The sequence below is a fragment of the Delphinapterus leucas genome, chromosome 18, assembly GCF_059928025.1.
Source record: "Delphinapterus leucas isolate spDelLeu-1000000601 "Yukka" chromosome 18, BTC_Dleu_Yukka2, whole genome shotgun sequence".
In the NCBI taxonomy this organism is placed as follows: Eukaryota; Metazoa; Chordata; class Mammalia; order Artiodactyla; family Monodontidae; genus Delphinapterus; species Delphinapterus leucas.
Genome location: NC_143146.1, coordinates 57,565,669 through 57,582,680, shown reverse-complemented (window position 1 = coordinate 57,582,680; position 17,012 = coordinate 57,565,669). Strand labels below are relative to the sequence as shown.

The 17,012-nt window shown below is 43.9% G+C and overlaps 1 protein-coding gene across 1 annotated transcript in view; it reads right to left on the bottom strand.

Moving 5' to 3' along the window:
- The window catches only part of GPALPP1 (GPALPP motifs containing 1), a 75,718-nt gene that overhangs the window by 27,373 nt on the left and 31,333 nt on the right, over window positions 1–17,012 (bottom strand). Inside the window, exon 9 of the mRNA XM_022574880.2 lies at window positions 1–17,012. This exon is cut by the window's left edge and continues 27,373 nt beyond it. The gene's annotated coding sequence lies outside the window, so the exon portion shown is untranslated.

Below are 17,012 nucleotides of genomic sequence, written 5' to 3'. Positions count from 1 at the left end.
GTGTCCCTAATGTTGAACAAATTGAATGAATGCTTTCCTTTGTCTCCCCCTATTTAACTCTTCCAATCTCACATCTAAATGGTCTTTAATTATATTTATCTTTGATTTAAATGCTGGTGACATTCTATTCTATTCATTACAGCACTTAGGGAAATAGTTTGCACATAATGGCACTGATTGATTGGATGTCTTGGTTTGATACCTGCATTCACAGAATATCAGTTTGAAGAGACCTGAGAAGTCATCTGGTGTAGCCCTTACCTGGTATGTGAATTTATGATGTCTGTATGCCAATGATTTTATGTCATCCACGTGGGTATCTATACTAATACATCCTACACTATTTCATGGTCAATGCTCTTTGTTCAGTTATCAACAGCATTTTAAAAAAAATTAATATTTATTGGAGTATAGTTGCTTTACAATGTTGTGTTAGTTTCTGCTGTACAGCAAAGTGAATCAGCTATACGTATAAATATATCCCCTCTTTTTTTGATTTCCTTCCCATTTAGGTCACCACAGAGCATTGAGTAGAGCTCCCTGTTCTATACAGTAGGTTCTCATCAGTTATCTATTTTATACACAGTAGTGTATATATGTCAGCCCCATTCTCCCAATTCATCCCACCCTCTTTTTCCCCCCTTGGTATCCACATGTTTGCTCTCTACGTCTGTGTCTCTATTTCTGCTTGAAGATAAGTTCATCTGCATCATTTTTCCAGATTCCACATATAAGTGGTATTATACGATATTTGCTTTTCTCTTTCTGACTTTCTTCACTCTGTATGACAGTGTCTAGGTCCATCCACATCTCTGCAAGTGGCATGATTTTGTTCCTCTTTGTGGCTGAGTAATATTCCTACCAACAGCACTCAGTGTGTGTTGATGATTATGATCATCATGAAAAGTGTTAGCTGCCAAGGGAATTTCTCTGTCATCCTCTTGATAACAATATTAATTTCTAATATTTAATAAATGTCGGCTATTTTGAGGACATTTTGCTGGACACTGAAGGGACAAAAATACCAGGAAAAAAAAATAGTACTTGCCTTTAAGGAACTAGTAAGTCTAGAAAAGGAGATAGACCAGTCAAATAATTACAGTACAATAAGATAAACTGTTGGATGGGAGTGCGTGGAAAGCACAAGGGAAGCCAGGCCGGTGAGAGGATGGGGAGGGGATGGGTGGTGGCACAGAGCGGGTAGAGAATAGGGATGAGGGCTTTGCCTGATGGACAAACTGGGGATGCAGTTCTAGAAAGAAGGGATGGAATGTGCCAAGTGAGGAAGTGGGAGTGAAATGCTCGTGGTCATTACGTCCAATCCTGTTTTGCAGCCGTAGCACGAGAGAGGCAGTGGTTACGGAGGCAGTGGTTACGGAGGCAGAGACGCAAGTGATGAGGCGCGAGAGAAAGGCAGGAGTCAGGTCATGAAGGGCCTTTCTTGTTATGCAAAGGCACTGGTTTTCATTATGCTAGCATTAGTGAATTTTGAGGACTGGACTGATATGCATATTAGAGACAGCTTGCTGGTATCATTATTGTTGACAGAGGTTGAGGCTTAAGGTAGAGGGAGACCAGTGAGGAGGTGATCTGAATATTTTGAGAGAGAAGGGATGAGAGCCTGGTGGAGGGGCTGGATGAAGAGCAGAGAGGCATTTTAAGATGTACATGTAAGAGGTCCTGGTGGCGTGGGGGATAGAGCAGGACTGGAGGATGACTTCTGGTTTGGTGACTAGGTGTCCTCGGTGGATGGTGGTAATGAGTTAAGGATGAGGAGTCCACGATCCTCCAGCCAAGATGGTTAATGGCATTTTTATATACTGCTCTGAAACTCAGAAGAAAGTTCTGGTTAGAGTACAGCCTTGGGACTTCCCTGGTGGTCCAGTGGGTAAGACTCGGTGCTCCCAGTGCAAGGGGCCCGGGTTCGATCCCTGGTCCGGGAACTAGATCCCGCATGCATGCCTCAACCAAGAGTTTGCATGCCACAACTAAGAAATCCGCGTGCCACACCTAAGAATTCTGTGTGCCGCAACTAAGAAACCCACATGCCGCGGCGAGGATCCCGTGTGCCGAAACTAAGACCTGGCGCAGCCAAAATAAATAAATATTAAAAAAATAAAGAAATAAAGATACAGGCTCAACACTGACAGTCCCCAGGGAGAGGTGATGCAGGTTAAAGATCTCCAGGGACACACAGACATAAGAGTAGGCAGTGCGGGAGGAGCCAGCAAAAGAGACGGAGGAAGAACCGGAGAAGGTCATGGCCAGGTGAAAGTTTTAAGGGGAAAAAGTGATGGATAAAGTTAAATGCTCCAGAGAGGAGCAGGACCTTTAAAAAAGTCACATATTTTAGCAACTTTGGGGGGCCGCTGGAAGAGCAACCGCAGTGGAGTGGGAGTCAGGAAGCCTAAAGACAAAGGTAGAAAGCTTTTTCTGGGAATTGGGTTGTGAAAAGGAAAGAGAAGATGATGAGAAGAGACAGTCGAAAAAAATTTTTTGTAATAAGAGACAACAGACTGGACCTACTTACGTGTTGAGAGGAAAGTGCCAAATGAGAGATGGACTGAGGATCAGGAAGGAAGGGGATACTCAAGGCATCGAGGGATTTGACGGGACTGCGGGGTTGGAGGAAGGCTGATCCTTTCCTCTGAAACGTCGAGGAAGGGCGTGGGGACAGGTGCTGATGAACATGTCTGCTAGTAGTGGCGAGAGTAGGGGTTGACCAAAAGGTGTTTGAGGGAGACTGTGCCCGTGGACTCTACACTCAGTGAGCTAAGAAACACCACCATTGGAGGGAGGGTGACCATCCCATAGTGGTGCAGACTCCGGGGGCACCGCTGGGGTTCACATTCTTTCTGCCATTCACTAGCTTATGACCTTGAGAAATTGACCCAAACACCGTGTGCCTCAGTTTCCTCATCTGTACAACGGAGGTCATAATAATCCTCAATGGATCATTGTAAGAATTAAATGGGTTAAAATATGTGAAGGGCTTAGAACAGTCTGGGCATATAATCAGCACCGTATAACATTTATTGTTATTATCAGCTTCTGCACCATGATTATCTGCGGAGCCAGAGGGTTTCGGGTGCAAGCTGGAGGTTGTAAAGATTTGGACCAGCTGTTGAGTAAAATAGGAGAAGAACATGAAAGAACATGAAAGAGTGCTGAGTGATGCTGGGGGATACAGACAAGACCAGAAGATAAGACTTGCTAACAGTGTAAATCTTCAGAGGTGTGCAAAGTTATTACTCAATAACCTATAATAATGAGACATGGGTCTTACTTCCCTTTTCTAGATGGGGAAACTTTAGAAAGGTCCAGTCACTTGCCTAGGGTCACACACTGGTGAGTGGCAGACACAAGGGATCTGACTCCAGTGCTCTGCCTTTTAACACCCTGGTGTACAAAACACGCCACAGAGCAGCTCGCAGAGCAAACTGTCATCAGGCCTTTGAAGCTGTGGTTGCAGGGGCGATAATGGAATTGTAACACACACAGGGAAAGAACAAAAGAAACGGATAAACAGAATGCTCGTGAACTTTGTGAAGTACTGCTAAGACACTGGCTAGTGAAAGTTTCCTTCAAAATGAAAATAGGCTAGTTCACATCTCACGTACTGGAAATACAAAGCCAAATTCCGATGGGTTCTGGTAAAGAAGCCTTTTTTTTTTTTCTTTTTTGGCCACACCGCACGGCATGTGGGATCTTAGTCCCCAACCAGGGATTGAACCCAGGCCCCCTGCAGTGGAAGCCCAGAGTTCTAACCACTGGACTGCCAGGGAAGTCCCAAGAAGCCTTTTGATAAGTACATCCTTTATTCAAGGACTTGCCTCAACATTAAAGCTGATGGGACAGAGAATGTATATTATCTGGGATACATAGATGGTGGGATCCAGCAGAGTGCCCCGCACACCAAGGTGATTAACGTGTGTTTGCTGATAAAGCGATGGCTCTGGAGGGTGAGGGAGAAAGACCTGGGAGATCGTTTAGAAATTAGTCTAACAGAGGAAGTCCTATCAAAAGGCTTTCTCTCTAACATTTTACAGTATTGGCAGTACCCAGAAATTACTTAATTGTCTGTAAAACACTCGCCTAAACTGAAATCATTCAACCATATTAACTGGCCTCCTAACAGCCAAAGCCTTACCAGCTTCTAGATGATAATGGCCCAGCTGGTTTAAATGGGTCTCCATGGTTACAGGCATACTCTGGTTTCCATGGTTACATTTCTCAGTCCCTCACAGGAGTTAGAGACATATATTTGAGATTTAAAAGGATTTTTTCTTTTCTTTGCCAGCCTACACAGAAAGCCAGGGTTCCAAGGTCTGGGATGAAAGTTTCAGTGACCTCTTGGGAAGAAAAAGGGGAAATGGTAATAGTATTTGTGACAGTTCTATTTTCCTCATTCTCATTGAATGAGGAAGAGAGGATTCAGTGGGGAAATATCGTGGCCGTAGAATGAAATCGCTGTAGTATGAGCCTGAGTATTTTGCTTCATTAGTGGAGGAGGAAAATGAGAGAGGCAACAACATGACATGGCTTCCCAGGGCGGTGGGATGTTTCCAAAGGTGGAGGGGGTCCTTCTGTGTTAGAGTCCCTTTAAAGTGATCATTCCTCTTTGCCGTAGCTGCGCCGTAATCGCCTTGCATTAATTTTCCCCTCAGTCCCCTTTTCAAATCATCCCTCTTGGCCCATTCGGGCTCAGCCAGGCATCTGTCACAAGGCATCAGCCCAGGTCAAGACACTTGGATCTGCCTTTTCTTGGCAGAGGGAACCCATGTGGAATTCTAGTGCCTCCTTGTGGTACCTCTAACATTTCCAGCTCTGCTGCACTCTGGAAAAACCTGAAGTTTTTACTGCTAGTATTTAGGAAGCGAAAATAGTTTTTCTCCGTGTATTAATGTATCCATCCATCCATCCATCCTTCCACCCAACACTCTCTCTCCCACAAACTTTACTGTGTATCTATTATATTTCAGCTAGGCCCTGGAAATGATACTAATAAGAAATATAGCCTCTTTTCTTCACAGAATTCACAATCTAATGGGGTATAGGGAGGGGACAAAATAAGCGAACAGCTCCTAACAGTACAAAGAGCTATGGGAGAATGGCAGAAGGAGGGACCCACTGGCTGGGGAAGCTGCGTAAGTTATCGAGATAGAAGATGTTGTAAGCTGGATGTTCAAGGATGCTGTCCCTCAAGGTTGCAAGATTTTAAAAAATGACAATATTTCATCAAATAGGGGTTTCTGTTATCAAAATAGAGTATAAAATGTAGCAACATTTGTCTCTATCTGGGTTCATATGTTGCTACCTTCAAAGCAGCTCTGCAGTCAGAAGCAACTACAAAGACCCAAACCTGAGAAGAAGCTGTCAATAACAGACAACACAGCACCATCAGCTGACAGTTACGGGGCATCTGGTGCAGAGGCGACAGGCACCTCCTGGGAAGTCCAGGCTGTTCACTGGGCAGAGGGTGGTGTGTGTGTGTGTGTGTGTGGGCACGCGCGCACGCAGAGTGGCACAAATACAGGTGAGGAGGAAGGCACAGACACCGCTCGCCCTCCCCCTAGTGCCAAGGGCTTTGGGAGCCCATTAGAAGAGATGGCACCTTAATCTGAAGGCTATGGAGTCATTGAAAGATTTAAGTAGGGCAGTGATATAATCAAGCTTGTATGTTACAAAAGTCATTTGTTTTGTTTTGTTTTTTTGTGGTATGCGGGCCTCTCACTGTTGTGGCCTCTCCCGTTGCGGAGCACAGGCTCCGGACGCGCAGGCTCAGCGGCCATGGCTCACGGGCTCAGTCGCTCCACGGCATGTGGGATCCTCCCGGACCGGGGCACGAACCCGTGTCCCCTGCATCGGCAGGCGGACTCTCAACCACTGCGCCACCAGGGAAGCCCTACTATTATTATTTTTAAATTTATTTATTTATTTACTTAATTTTGGCTGCGTTGGGTCTTCGTTGCTGCGCGCGGAGGCTACTCTTCACTGTGGTGCACGGGCTTCTCATTGCGGTGGCTTCTCTTGTTGTGGAGCACAGGCTCTAGAGCGCAGGCTCAGTAGTTGTGGCGCACAGGATTAGTTGCTCCGCGGCACGTGGGATCTTCCTGGACCAGGGCTCGAACCTGTGTCTCCTGCATTGGCAGGTGGATTCTAAACCACTGTGCCACCAGGGAAGCCCCCAACTGATTCTTTTAAACAGCAGTGTTATGTTTCATAGAATGAAGGCAACAATTTATTTACAACCAGTCCCCTATTGATGAGCATTAATTTCGTGCTATTACAAAGAATGCTCAATTAAAAATGACATGTCATTCTACACTTATGTGAGTATATTTGTAGAATAAATTCCTAGCAGTGGAATTAAGGTTCTGTTGTATGTAATTTTTATGAATATCAACAAATTGCCAAAGAGGCCACATCAAATTCCATTCCTCCCAACAATGTATGAGAGAATGAATTTCCCACCAGCTTTGCCGACACAGGGTGTTTTAACATTTTTTGACTTCTGCTAATCTATTAGTTGAAAAGTGATTTCTCATTGTAGCTTGAATTTGCATTTCGTTTTTATGAGTAAGGTTGTTTCTTTTCATATATTTAAGAACTGTTTTGTTTCTGTGACTCATGAGTTCATATCCTTTGCCCAATAGGCTTGCTGATTTTTTTTTTTCTTGTTCGAATTTTTCTTATTGACTTTTATCAGATATTCAAATGCTAAGGAAATCAGGCTTTTGTCTGTGATGTGAGTTGCAAAAATTCATTTGTCTTTTTTTTTTTTTTCAGTACGCGGGCCTCTCACTGTTGTGGCCTCTCCTGTTGCGGACCACAGTCTCCGGGCGTGCAGGCTCAGCGGTCATGGCTCACGGGCCCAGCCGCTCCGCGGCACGTGGGATCCTCCCGGACCGGGGCACGAACTCGCGTCGCCTGCACCGGCAGGCGGACTCTAAACCACTGCGCCACCAGGGAAGCCCCATTTGTCTTTTGACTGTGTTTTCTATGCAGAATTTTTCTTTAATATAGTCCAATTTATCAGTCTTTTATTTTAGGGCTTCTGGATGTTATGTTATCCTTAAGCAGTCCTTGCCCATTCTGAGATTATTAAAATAAATTCTCTTACATTTCCTTCCAGTATTTTTAGGGTTTCATTTTTTACATATACATATTTAATATTTCTGGAATTCGTTTTGATCTACAGTGTGAGAGATCCAACTTATCTCTTCCCCCACGTGTCTACACAAGAGTCTCAACATCATTTATTGAGTAATGTATGCCACCCTCTGCCACAGCTGATTTGAGATTTTTTTAAAAAATATTTATTTATTTAGCTGCGCTGGGTCTTAGGTGAGGCACGTGGGATCTTTGTTGCCGCGTGCAGGATCTTTAGCTGCAGACTCTTAGTTGCAGCATGCGGGCTCTAGTCCTCTGACCAGGGATCGAACCCGGGGTCCGCATTGGGAGAGCGAAGTCTTAACCACTGGACGGCCAGGGAAGTCCCTCAACCAGCTGATTTGAAATGCCTTCTTTATATTTGTGTCTCTTTCAAAACTTTCTATGACATGTGAGCTTTAATCCCATTTGTGACCTTGTCCTTTTTTTTTTTTCATTTTTCAAAGTATTTTATTTAAATAAGTTTTTCTCTTGGTGTGTTTGAATTTTCCAGAAAAAAAAATACTGACAAATACTATACAACTGGGACCATTTATATTCTTCCTGAAGAGGTAACTGCCCTTTTTCTACATCTTCCCCTGCTCCCAAGAAACCCAAAGTGAATCCATTAAGCAGTGGGAGAAAGACCTCTTCTGACCATTCAGAAGTCCTGGCCCTGGGGGCTCCTCCCCAAGCCTGGGCTGGTTTAGGAGGCCTCTTCTTTACCATCCTTTTTGCCCTCTGTTAGCTTAACCTCCCCAAGATGGGCCAAGCAGCCTCCAGTCCTGAGGCACCCCTGGCTGCCAGTGGCAGTTCTGGGACAGAGGCTGGGAAGGAGTAAAATTGGAGAGGGACAGAGGAATGGAGCCGGGGTGGTGCCCAGAGAGGGGAATGAGAGAAGAAAACAGGGGAGAGAAAGATGAGAATGAAGTGGGAATAAAAGGTAGTGGACTCCAATTATTGCTTTGAGCGCCTTTCACGCGCCCACGTATTCAACAAAAATTTGCGGGCGTATCACACACAGGGATTGTTTTGGGCGACCTTGTCCTTGAAGGAAGGTTCATTGTTGCTGTTTTGTTTTTAAGTAGGGGAGAGACTTGAGCAAGTTTGTATGTGGAGGGAGAAGCAGGTGGTGCAGATGTGCAGAGGAGGCATAAATGGGCCATGAGGGGAAAACAGGGCAATTTACGGCAGCTCCAAAGCACTGATCGCGTGCCCACCTCCGGCAGGGGAGTGCGTGCTGGGAATTTCCCCAGTAAGTTTTTTGCATGACGTGAGGCATCTTCCCTTCCAGCTCACAGAGCCCCCTCCCAGTTTGTCCGTCTCCTCGAGGCCTCTTTTCCTCCCCATTCAGTCTGGAATGTGTGTTAATCGCTTGCGTTCCCACCTGGGATTCCACTTCTCTTAACATCCCAACATGGATCAACGCCATGACTCATCTTTCACTGGTCTCTGTGTAGGAGCATATCCTTTGCCCTCAGGGTTTATACCAAACCTGCCAGCCCCTGACCCCTTCCTCTGAGCAAATGACCTGTCTCTTCTGGGTGGAATGCAGGTTTTCTATCCAGAGTCCATGGTTGGGACTCAAAGGTTGGGAAACTGAAATTATATGTAAGAATCTGTGTAATGTGCATTTTTAAGAGGTGAAACATCCAGAGTGTTCATCATATTCTCAACACACCCAAAGGTTAGAAAAACCTTGATTTCAGCAAATTGAGGATGCCAGGAATAATCTCCCTTATTCTTCTGAACTTTACCTAAAACCTATTGATACCCGTAACTGCCCTCATTTCCTTCTCTCTACTTTCAGAGGATGTGGACCTCTCTTCCTGTTTCTCTAAGGCCAATCACTATTCATCATCCTTTAACTCCCCCCTTTCAGCGAGATTATTTTCTCTTAGCTCCCCATTTCTCCCTTCCACCGTCTTTCCTTTCAAACTGGTCGCTCTCAATCCCAAACACACATAACAGCACCACCACCCAAGCCCCTGTGTTGCTGTCTGTTTTGCTCTCAGCTCAACCTTGGTAGATCCTGCTGTCTCCTTTGTGATCTCCTGGTGTCCTGTGTGCATGTCTGTCCTGAACTTGCTGAGCTGCATTATCACAGCTATTTCTCTGTATCTGTCTCTCCCTTTAGGCTGTGAAGTTGAGGACCACATCTTAATCATTTCTGCATCCCTAGACCAGGGGCTCAAACATTGTGGGAGCTCAATAAATATTTGTACACAGGACTTAATTTAGTTCTCCTTCTGTAGACTTCCTTCTTCTCTATTGAGTTCTTTCCTTGAGGTATAGAAACTAGAACAGGAAGCAGTACAACTTTTTCTTGTATTTCTTTTCTCTCTTATATTATCCAACACTCTACTAGCTTTTGGGGGCTACAGCTACACATTGAGTTGGTCTGAATGACTCCTGAACCCTTTTCTGCCTTGTAACTAAGAACTCAAAGCTCATTAGTAAGTATAATTTGTATTATCATCGCCTAAATTAATGGCATTACTACCCACACTGAACCTTAACTGCTTGTGAGGCAGTACAAACAAAGCTCATTTAGAAATAGTTACCTATGTGAGGAAAAATATTCTACCTTTTTTCTCTTTAGAAAGATACATTTACACATGATCTAATTGCCATGTATAGGAGGCCAGCAGTACTATGGCAACATATCTGATTGCTAATTTTAAACAACAATTTATTAATGAACTACCTTCACTTGACAACACTTCTCTTTTAAAAAATCCATTTCTAAGTACTCCATATCAGGCCTTTTACTGATTGTAGTGTTTTTTTGTTTTTTCAAATTTTTGCCTGCCCAGAATATATTTTCTTTTGGTAACGATCCCTCCAGTTTCTCCTAGGGAACCATTATGCATGGAGGCCAGAACCCTCAGAGCATCTGACAAATCTACTGGCCACCATGTCCTCAACCAATGACGAGTGCTGATGAGAAGTTGCTAACACTAGGCCTCATCTTTGGCTTGATGAAGCGAAGGCGAATTTGCTTCCTGTCTTGTTACATTAGTTTCCTAGGGTTGCCGCAAAAAAAAACTACCACAAACTTGGTAACTTAGAATTTATCTCTCACAGTTGTGGAGGCTGGAAGTATGAAATCGAAGTGTCAGAAGGCTCTAGGGGAGAATCCTTCTTTGTCTCTTCCAGCTTCTACTAGCTTGTAGAGTGCCTTGGCTTGTGGCAACAAAACTTCAATCTCTGTCTCCATCTTCCCGTGGCCTTCTTCTCGGTGTGTCTTTGTGTCTTAAATCTCCCTTTCCTTTCTCTTGTAGGGATACCAGTCACTGGATGTAGGGTCCAACTCAAATCCAGGATGGTCTCATCCTGAGATCCTTCATTTAGTTATATCTGCAAAGATCCTTCTTCCAAATAAGGTCACATTCTGAGGTTCCGGGTGGACATGCCTTTTGGGGCCACTATCCAGCCCATGACACTTGCCTCTGGCACTCCTCCAGATCCAGCTCTGCAGATGCTCAAGAGGTAAATCTGAGAATCTCCTACTCCCCTTCCTGTTTCCTCCTACTTTCGTGATTTGGGAATGTGTGGCCCCAACTTTGGCTAACACCTCTCGAGGGCTGCCTCAGATATTGGACGCCTTCTATCAAGATACATGATAAACTGGCAATGGCAGGTAGGCTTCCTCGCTATTGCTTGGGTTGAAGCTGGCAATCCTTTATGTATTTTTTCATTTCCTTCTCTTCTTTTTTCTTGTCTTGTTTGTAAATGGAAAGGCTAAGTAAACCATCTTGAGTTGTGTTGTGATTTATACATGGCAGCAGAACGTGGTGAATAAACTATGACAGCCTCATTTCTTTTTTTTTTTTTTTTTGCAGTACGCGGGCCTCTCACCGCCGTGGCCTCTCCCGCCATGGAGCACAGGCTCCGGACGCGCAGGCTCAGCGGCCATGGCTCACGGGCCTAGCCGCTCCGCAGCATGTGGGATCCTCCCGACCAGGGCACGAACCCGCGTCCCCTGCATCGGCTGGCGGACGCCCAACCACTGTGCCACCAGGGAAGCCCCTCATTTCTTACCTACTTTGTGCTAAATGTACTTCTTGATGTCAGAGGATTTCACGGAACCAAATAAGCAGGGGACAAGCAGTGCTGTCTTACTGGGCAGAACCTACCGACACTAAGTCATCTCTAAAGCAGGTCAATGTGTGCTTGTTCCCTCCCCAAACCTCCCACACAAAGATTCATAACCAGGAGAACTGGTAGAAGCTACCTAATGAAAAGGAGATTCACAAAAAAGAAAAAAAAAACAAGCCAAAAAGGGAATTTCCTGGTGGTCCAGTGGTTAGGACTTTGCACCCTCACTGCCGAGGGCCTGGGTTTGATCCCTGGTTGGGGAACAAAGATTCCACAAGCCGTGCAGCATGGCCAAAAACAAAGGGGGCGGGGTGTTCACAAAGGTGAACCTGGGGTGAATAGACAGGTAGATGGGTTATATCCCATTTTTGTAAACAAAACACTGGTATTCTCATTAACAAATTGGTGGGAATAAAACATGAGATGGGGGCTATTGCAAGCATCAGATGTTTTGTCCTTTGTAGCACGTTACCTTGTTTCCAGTTACAGCACTTTCACTTTCTTTTAGGGAGCTACCCTCCCAAGTTCTCAGCCTGTGTGGTTTAGATCAGGTTTAACCCACGCTTTGGCTTCAAAGGTAGAGATGTGAACCAGCCTGGGCTATTGGGTGACCTCCTGACCATATGATTGATTCAGGGGCAAACAAGTGACCAAAGCTGGTCCCTAGAGCCAGTTAGCCTTAGTCCTTGGGCATTATTGGCTGGAACTAGTGGGAAAGAGAGGCCTTCTTTTCAGTGGTTGCTAAGCTGGTAGGATGTCAGTTTAGAGGGGCTGCTATCTTTGCCTGTCGCCACCTGGGAAGCCCACCTAAAGATGAAGTCCACACAAAGGAAGCAGGCTGGGGGACAGGGACAGAATCCTGGTGACATGAACTGGGCATCCACATCCATTTGTACCTCAAGCCAGGGTTATCTTTTTTTGCTTAAGCCAGTTTGAGTTAGGTTTCTACCACTTGCTGCCAAGAGTCCTGATAAATAGAGGAATTTTCTGAGGTCGTAAGAAATGAGTGGGTCTGTTATCCACGGGTCTACAATAATGATAACCAGCATTTATTGCTGGATTTTGTGCTAATTGCTTAAGTGTGTCATCTCATGTAAACCTCATAACACCCTATGAGGTATCAGTGCCCCCATTTTAAGACAAATTACAGCAGAGATAGGTTAAGAAACTTTCTCAAGTTTACACAGCTAGTGGCAGTGCCAGGATTTGATCCCAAGATGCTGTCTCCAAAATTTCCGCTCTTAACTAGCAGAGTATAACTCCCTGATGTTACTCAGAGCTCTTAGTTGTAAACAAAATAATATACCTGGCCAGTTTAAGCAGGTCTGGAAGCTATATAACCAGGGATATGTCCAACCTCACTGCAATGCTCCAGTGTTACCACCGTTCCATACCACATCACAGGCCTCCAACATGGTGGATCACAACAGTGATGCTTGGGACTGGGTACCAGAAATGCCACCTCTGCTGCTGTTGAAAATCTAGCCACCTCCACCACAAGATGATTCTGGGAATGTCTGCTTCTTTACTTTTCTCTCCTTGGAATCCCAGTCCTATGTGGGTACATCTGATTGGCTGAGCCCATGTCACATACTTGTGCTCTATCAGCAAGGGAAGCTGGGAAATGAGTTTTCCCTTCTGTTCTTTGAATCAAGAGGCTCAGTGGCCACAGCATAACAGCAATCTGACTTTTTTGATTCTAGAAATCTTAATATGCCACGTTTGGACCAAACCAAGTTTGGTTCTTACACTTCGGAGTGCATCAGAATTACCTGGGGAGCTCGCCAAAAACAGATGCCTGAGCCCACACCAAAACCTACAGACAGAATCAAAATCTCTGATAATGAGGCGAGGGCATCTATATTTTTAATAAGCTCTCAGGGGATTCTGATGAACACTGAAGTTTCAAAAACATTGACCTAGAGGGTTTTGTTGTCTAAATTGGTCCATACCATGTCTGTTCAACTATCACCCTCATCCCTCTAAACCTAGGGATTACTCAGTTCTGATAAATGCTGAACTAAAGATGCAGTCCTTCTGCGTATTGATATGCACTAATTAGAAAGAATATAAGGACTTCCCTCGTGGCGCAGTGGTTAAGAATCTGCCTGCCAATGCAGGGGACACGGGTTAGATCCCTAGTCCAGGAAGATCCCACATGCCACAGAGCAACTAAGCCCATGTGCCACAACTACTGAGCCTGCACTCTAGAGCCCGCGAGCTACAACTACTGAGCCTGTGTGCCACAACTACTGAAGCCCACATGCCTAGAGCTCACGCACCGCAACGAAGAGTAGCCCCTGCTCGCCACAACTAGAGAAAGCCTGCACGCAGCCATAAAGGCCCAACGCAGCCAAAAATTTAAAAATAAATAAATTTATTTTAGAAAAAGAATATAAATGTGATTTTTTTAAAAGCTCTTTATGATTAGATGGTAAACGGAAATGCTCTGAATCCATCTTTTCATGTTTTCTTAGAAGGACCACAGTATTATGAATGGGTCAACTGACATCTTATACGTTGATAGGGTGAGTCCTAATCTTGTCTTTATTGACAAACCAGTTTGACTGGCAAACATTTTTAACTCTAAGAGTCTCAGTTTCCAAGTATGACAATTTTATTAACCAGTGCACAAGGCTGTTGGGAAAAAAAGACATTTAAAAGACCATAACGTGTCCAGTTAAAATGAAGACTGAAAATTGGGTACAATTTCTAGATTGATTTTTCTGGCCAGTGTCAAATTAATTATGTCTGTACCTGTTGTAAAAAGTAGCAACCTCAGGTTAATAAACTGCTTTCTTTAAATGTATAGTGCGGATGAGGTATTACAGTATTATGTATTCTTAGGGGAGCAAGATGTGTTGCTTTCAGCATTACTCAAAAAGATAAAAATCATCCTAAGTTATATTCATAGGCAACTCCATTTCTTCCTTTCTGTCCAGTGATAAAAGGAGCAAGTTTATTTTTACCTCAGAGCACTGATTATGTAAAGAGAAAACTTTAGGACAAAATACCTGATCATAGGTCTGTTCAGCCAACATTAACCCATCCTAAGGAAACCAAATGGAAGTTCTATAAAGGGCTGCACAGTGGAAAGGAGGTGATCAGAGAGACTTGAAAATGAGCTTCGAAATGCTTTTCAATATTCTAGCGTAGGTTCTGGACATTTTTCAGTCTTAATACAATCACGTACCTTTGCTGTTTGCCATTATCTATAGTCATCTTTTATTAGCAAATGCAGAAACTGATATCTAAAAGTGTATTTGCTAGCTTAGTTCAAATAATACCTTAGCTGCCAAAGCAGTTACCTAAGACTTTAAAATACTTCAGTAACATTCACTGATTAATTCCCCCAAGGAAAACAGTCACAAGGCACCCACTATGAAGTTCATCTTTAGCATCCCATTGAGCCCCCTAACCCTTACAATGTTCTGTATTTCCAGGGCATTCAGTGATATCACAGGGACCCAGGCAGCCAGGGACAAGGATCTTATAACCTAACTATTGCTCCCAGGGACTCTCCCATTTTAAAAGGCGCCCAAGAGAAGGCAAAGTCTAATGAAATTAGACTGAATTACCACTGACAGTATAATCTTAAACCCTGTAGCACCTGGCTGGTAAAAAATGTTTCAAGAATGAAAACTTTTAAGCATCAATTCACTCAAGAGAAATGATAATCCACTCCTCATAATGCAAGTATTATCAGTACTGGTGATTATAGCCATGTAACATAAAATGACTATGTATTTAAGAATATTTAATATAGGAAAGTGGAACACATCAACAAGGGAGAGGGGAGTGTTTAGAGGAACATATATGATAGGTGCGGTGATTCTCAAACTTGAGCTGACAAACAATAACAGGGGATAATTGTTAAAAATGGAGATTTCCTGACTGTAACCTCAAAGATCCCCATTCAACAGGGGTGGGTTTGGGAATCTGCATCTAAACAAGCTCCCCAGGTGATTCTGATGGAGGTGGTTCAAGGCTCTCAAATTAAGAAACAGGTCTACTGTATTCTCCAGTTCCCAAATGAAAAGGTTCTGCCATGTCCTGGAATTCTAAAGATTAATTGCTATCAATTAATTAATTAACTGATTGATATCAATCGATATCTATTGAATTCATCTGGTGTTATTTAGCTCTTAAAAAGGCTGTATATAATCCTCAATAATTAGGCCTAAGAGGAGGAAATGAACAATCATTTATAACAAATTCTGAAAAAAAAAAAAACGCTAACAGCTCTACTTAAATAATTGCAGGTTTGGTGATAAAGTATAGGCAGGAGTTCAATGTACTAATATTCTGATAACTGATGACCGTTATTAGTGAGGATTCATACAGGTTTTCAGAGCAAGGCCCTAAGGTATGAATTCAGATATGTTTAGGAAATTCTGGCAGGCCAGTAAGGTAGATCTTTGATGTTAGGATGCATCAGGCCAACTCCTGTGTGATGTTTATGATTGACCAAGAGCCAGTCTCCTCTGGGAGGCTCCTTTTACCTTATAAAGCTGGGTTAATTGCAGTTACATGGGCTTCCTCGTATCTGCTGGCACAGGGACCAACCCTACGCGTATTTCTCACTGTACACCGCCCACACTGGTGCGATTCTTCAACCACCAAAGAACGAATGCTTCAGGGTTTTTGCATACGTGGTCTGCAAGCACCTTTTGGCAGGAAAGGGCTGGTTGCAGGAAAGGGGTCTCTGCAGGAGGCCCCTTTTGTCTTATCACTTACCTTAAACCCAGCAGCCCCATGCTCTACTCAACTCGGGTCCCAGCACACCTTTCAATTTTTTGATCACACAATACCTTGCCTAACCTGTTCTTTCCATGGATCAAAGTAGAAATGAAGAAAACATAATTAACAGATGATCAGATCTCTTCCCTAGCTTCCCCTTTAGTAATCTCACGAACAAACCGTGTGAAGCCAACTGTGCGAACAAGACAGCATCTATAAGCCTGCACGATGAGCCTGCACAGAGCGGGATAGGGACGACTCTGATCCCCCCATCTCAATGATTGAGGTTACTTCCCTTTCTCCGTTTAAAAACTTTCCTGAGCAGAATCTTTGGAGGTGGTTTTAGGGGGACACTGAGTCCACAATCTCCCCAGATCGCCAGCGTTCTGATTAAAAAAGCAGCTTTCCTTTCTCGCGACATTTGCCTCTCTCTCGAGTTATTGACTGAGCAGCGAGCAGCCAGACCTGACTTGGTAACAAGTCATTTTTCAAACTGCTAGTTTGTCATTTTTTTAGGTTTCAGCTTAAATAACATCTCTTCAGATAGATTTTCCTTATCACCTTACTCAGGTAGGATTTCCATCCTCAATTACCTGTTGGATTGTCCCATTACCCTGTTTTCTTTATAACACTAACCACAGTTTGTGGCGTCCCCCCCAGTTTTACGGAGAATTGACATACATCACTGTATGAGTTTACGGTGGACAGCACAATGGTTTGATTTGAGCTAACATCCATCTTCTCATATAGACACAAAAAGAAAAAAAAATTTCTCCTTGTGATGCGCATTCTTAGGATTTACTCTCTTAACTTCCCTATACACCATACAGCAGTATTAGCTATAGTCATCATGATATACACTTACTTGATCTTTTTTACTGAGATCTTCTGCTCTCCCACGTCTCACGAGGCAGGGAATCTGCGTTACTTACCTGTGAACACTCTGTAGTGACTAGCACAGAACCTCCTCTCATGGACGAGGGCTACGAATGTCTGGTTCACCACTGTGTTCTTAGCAC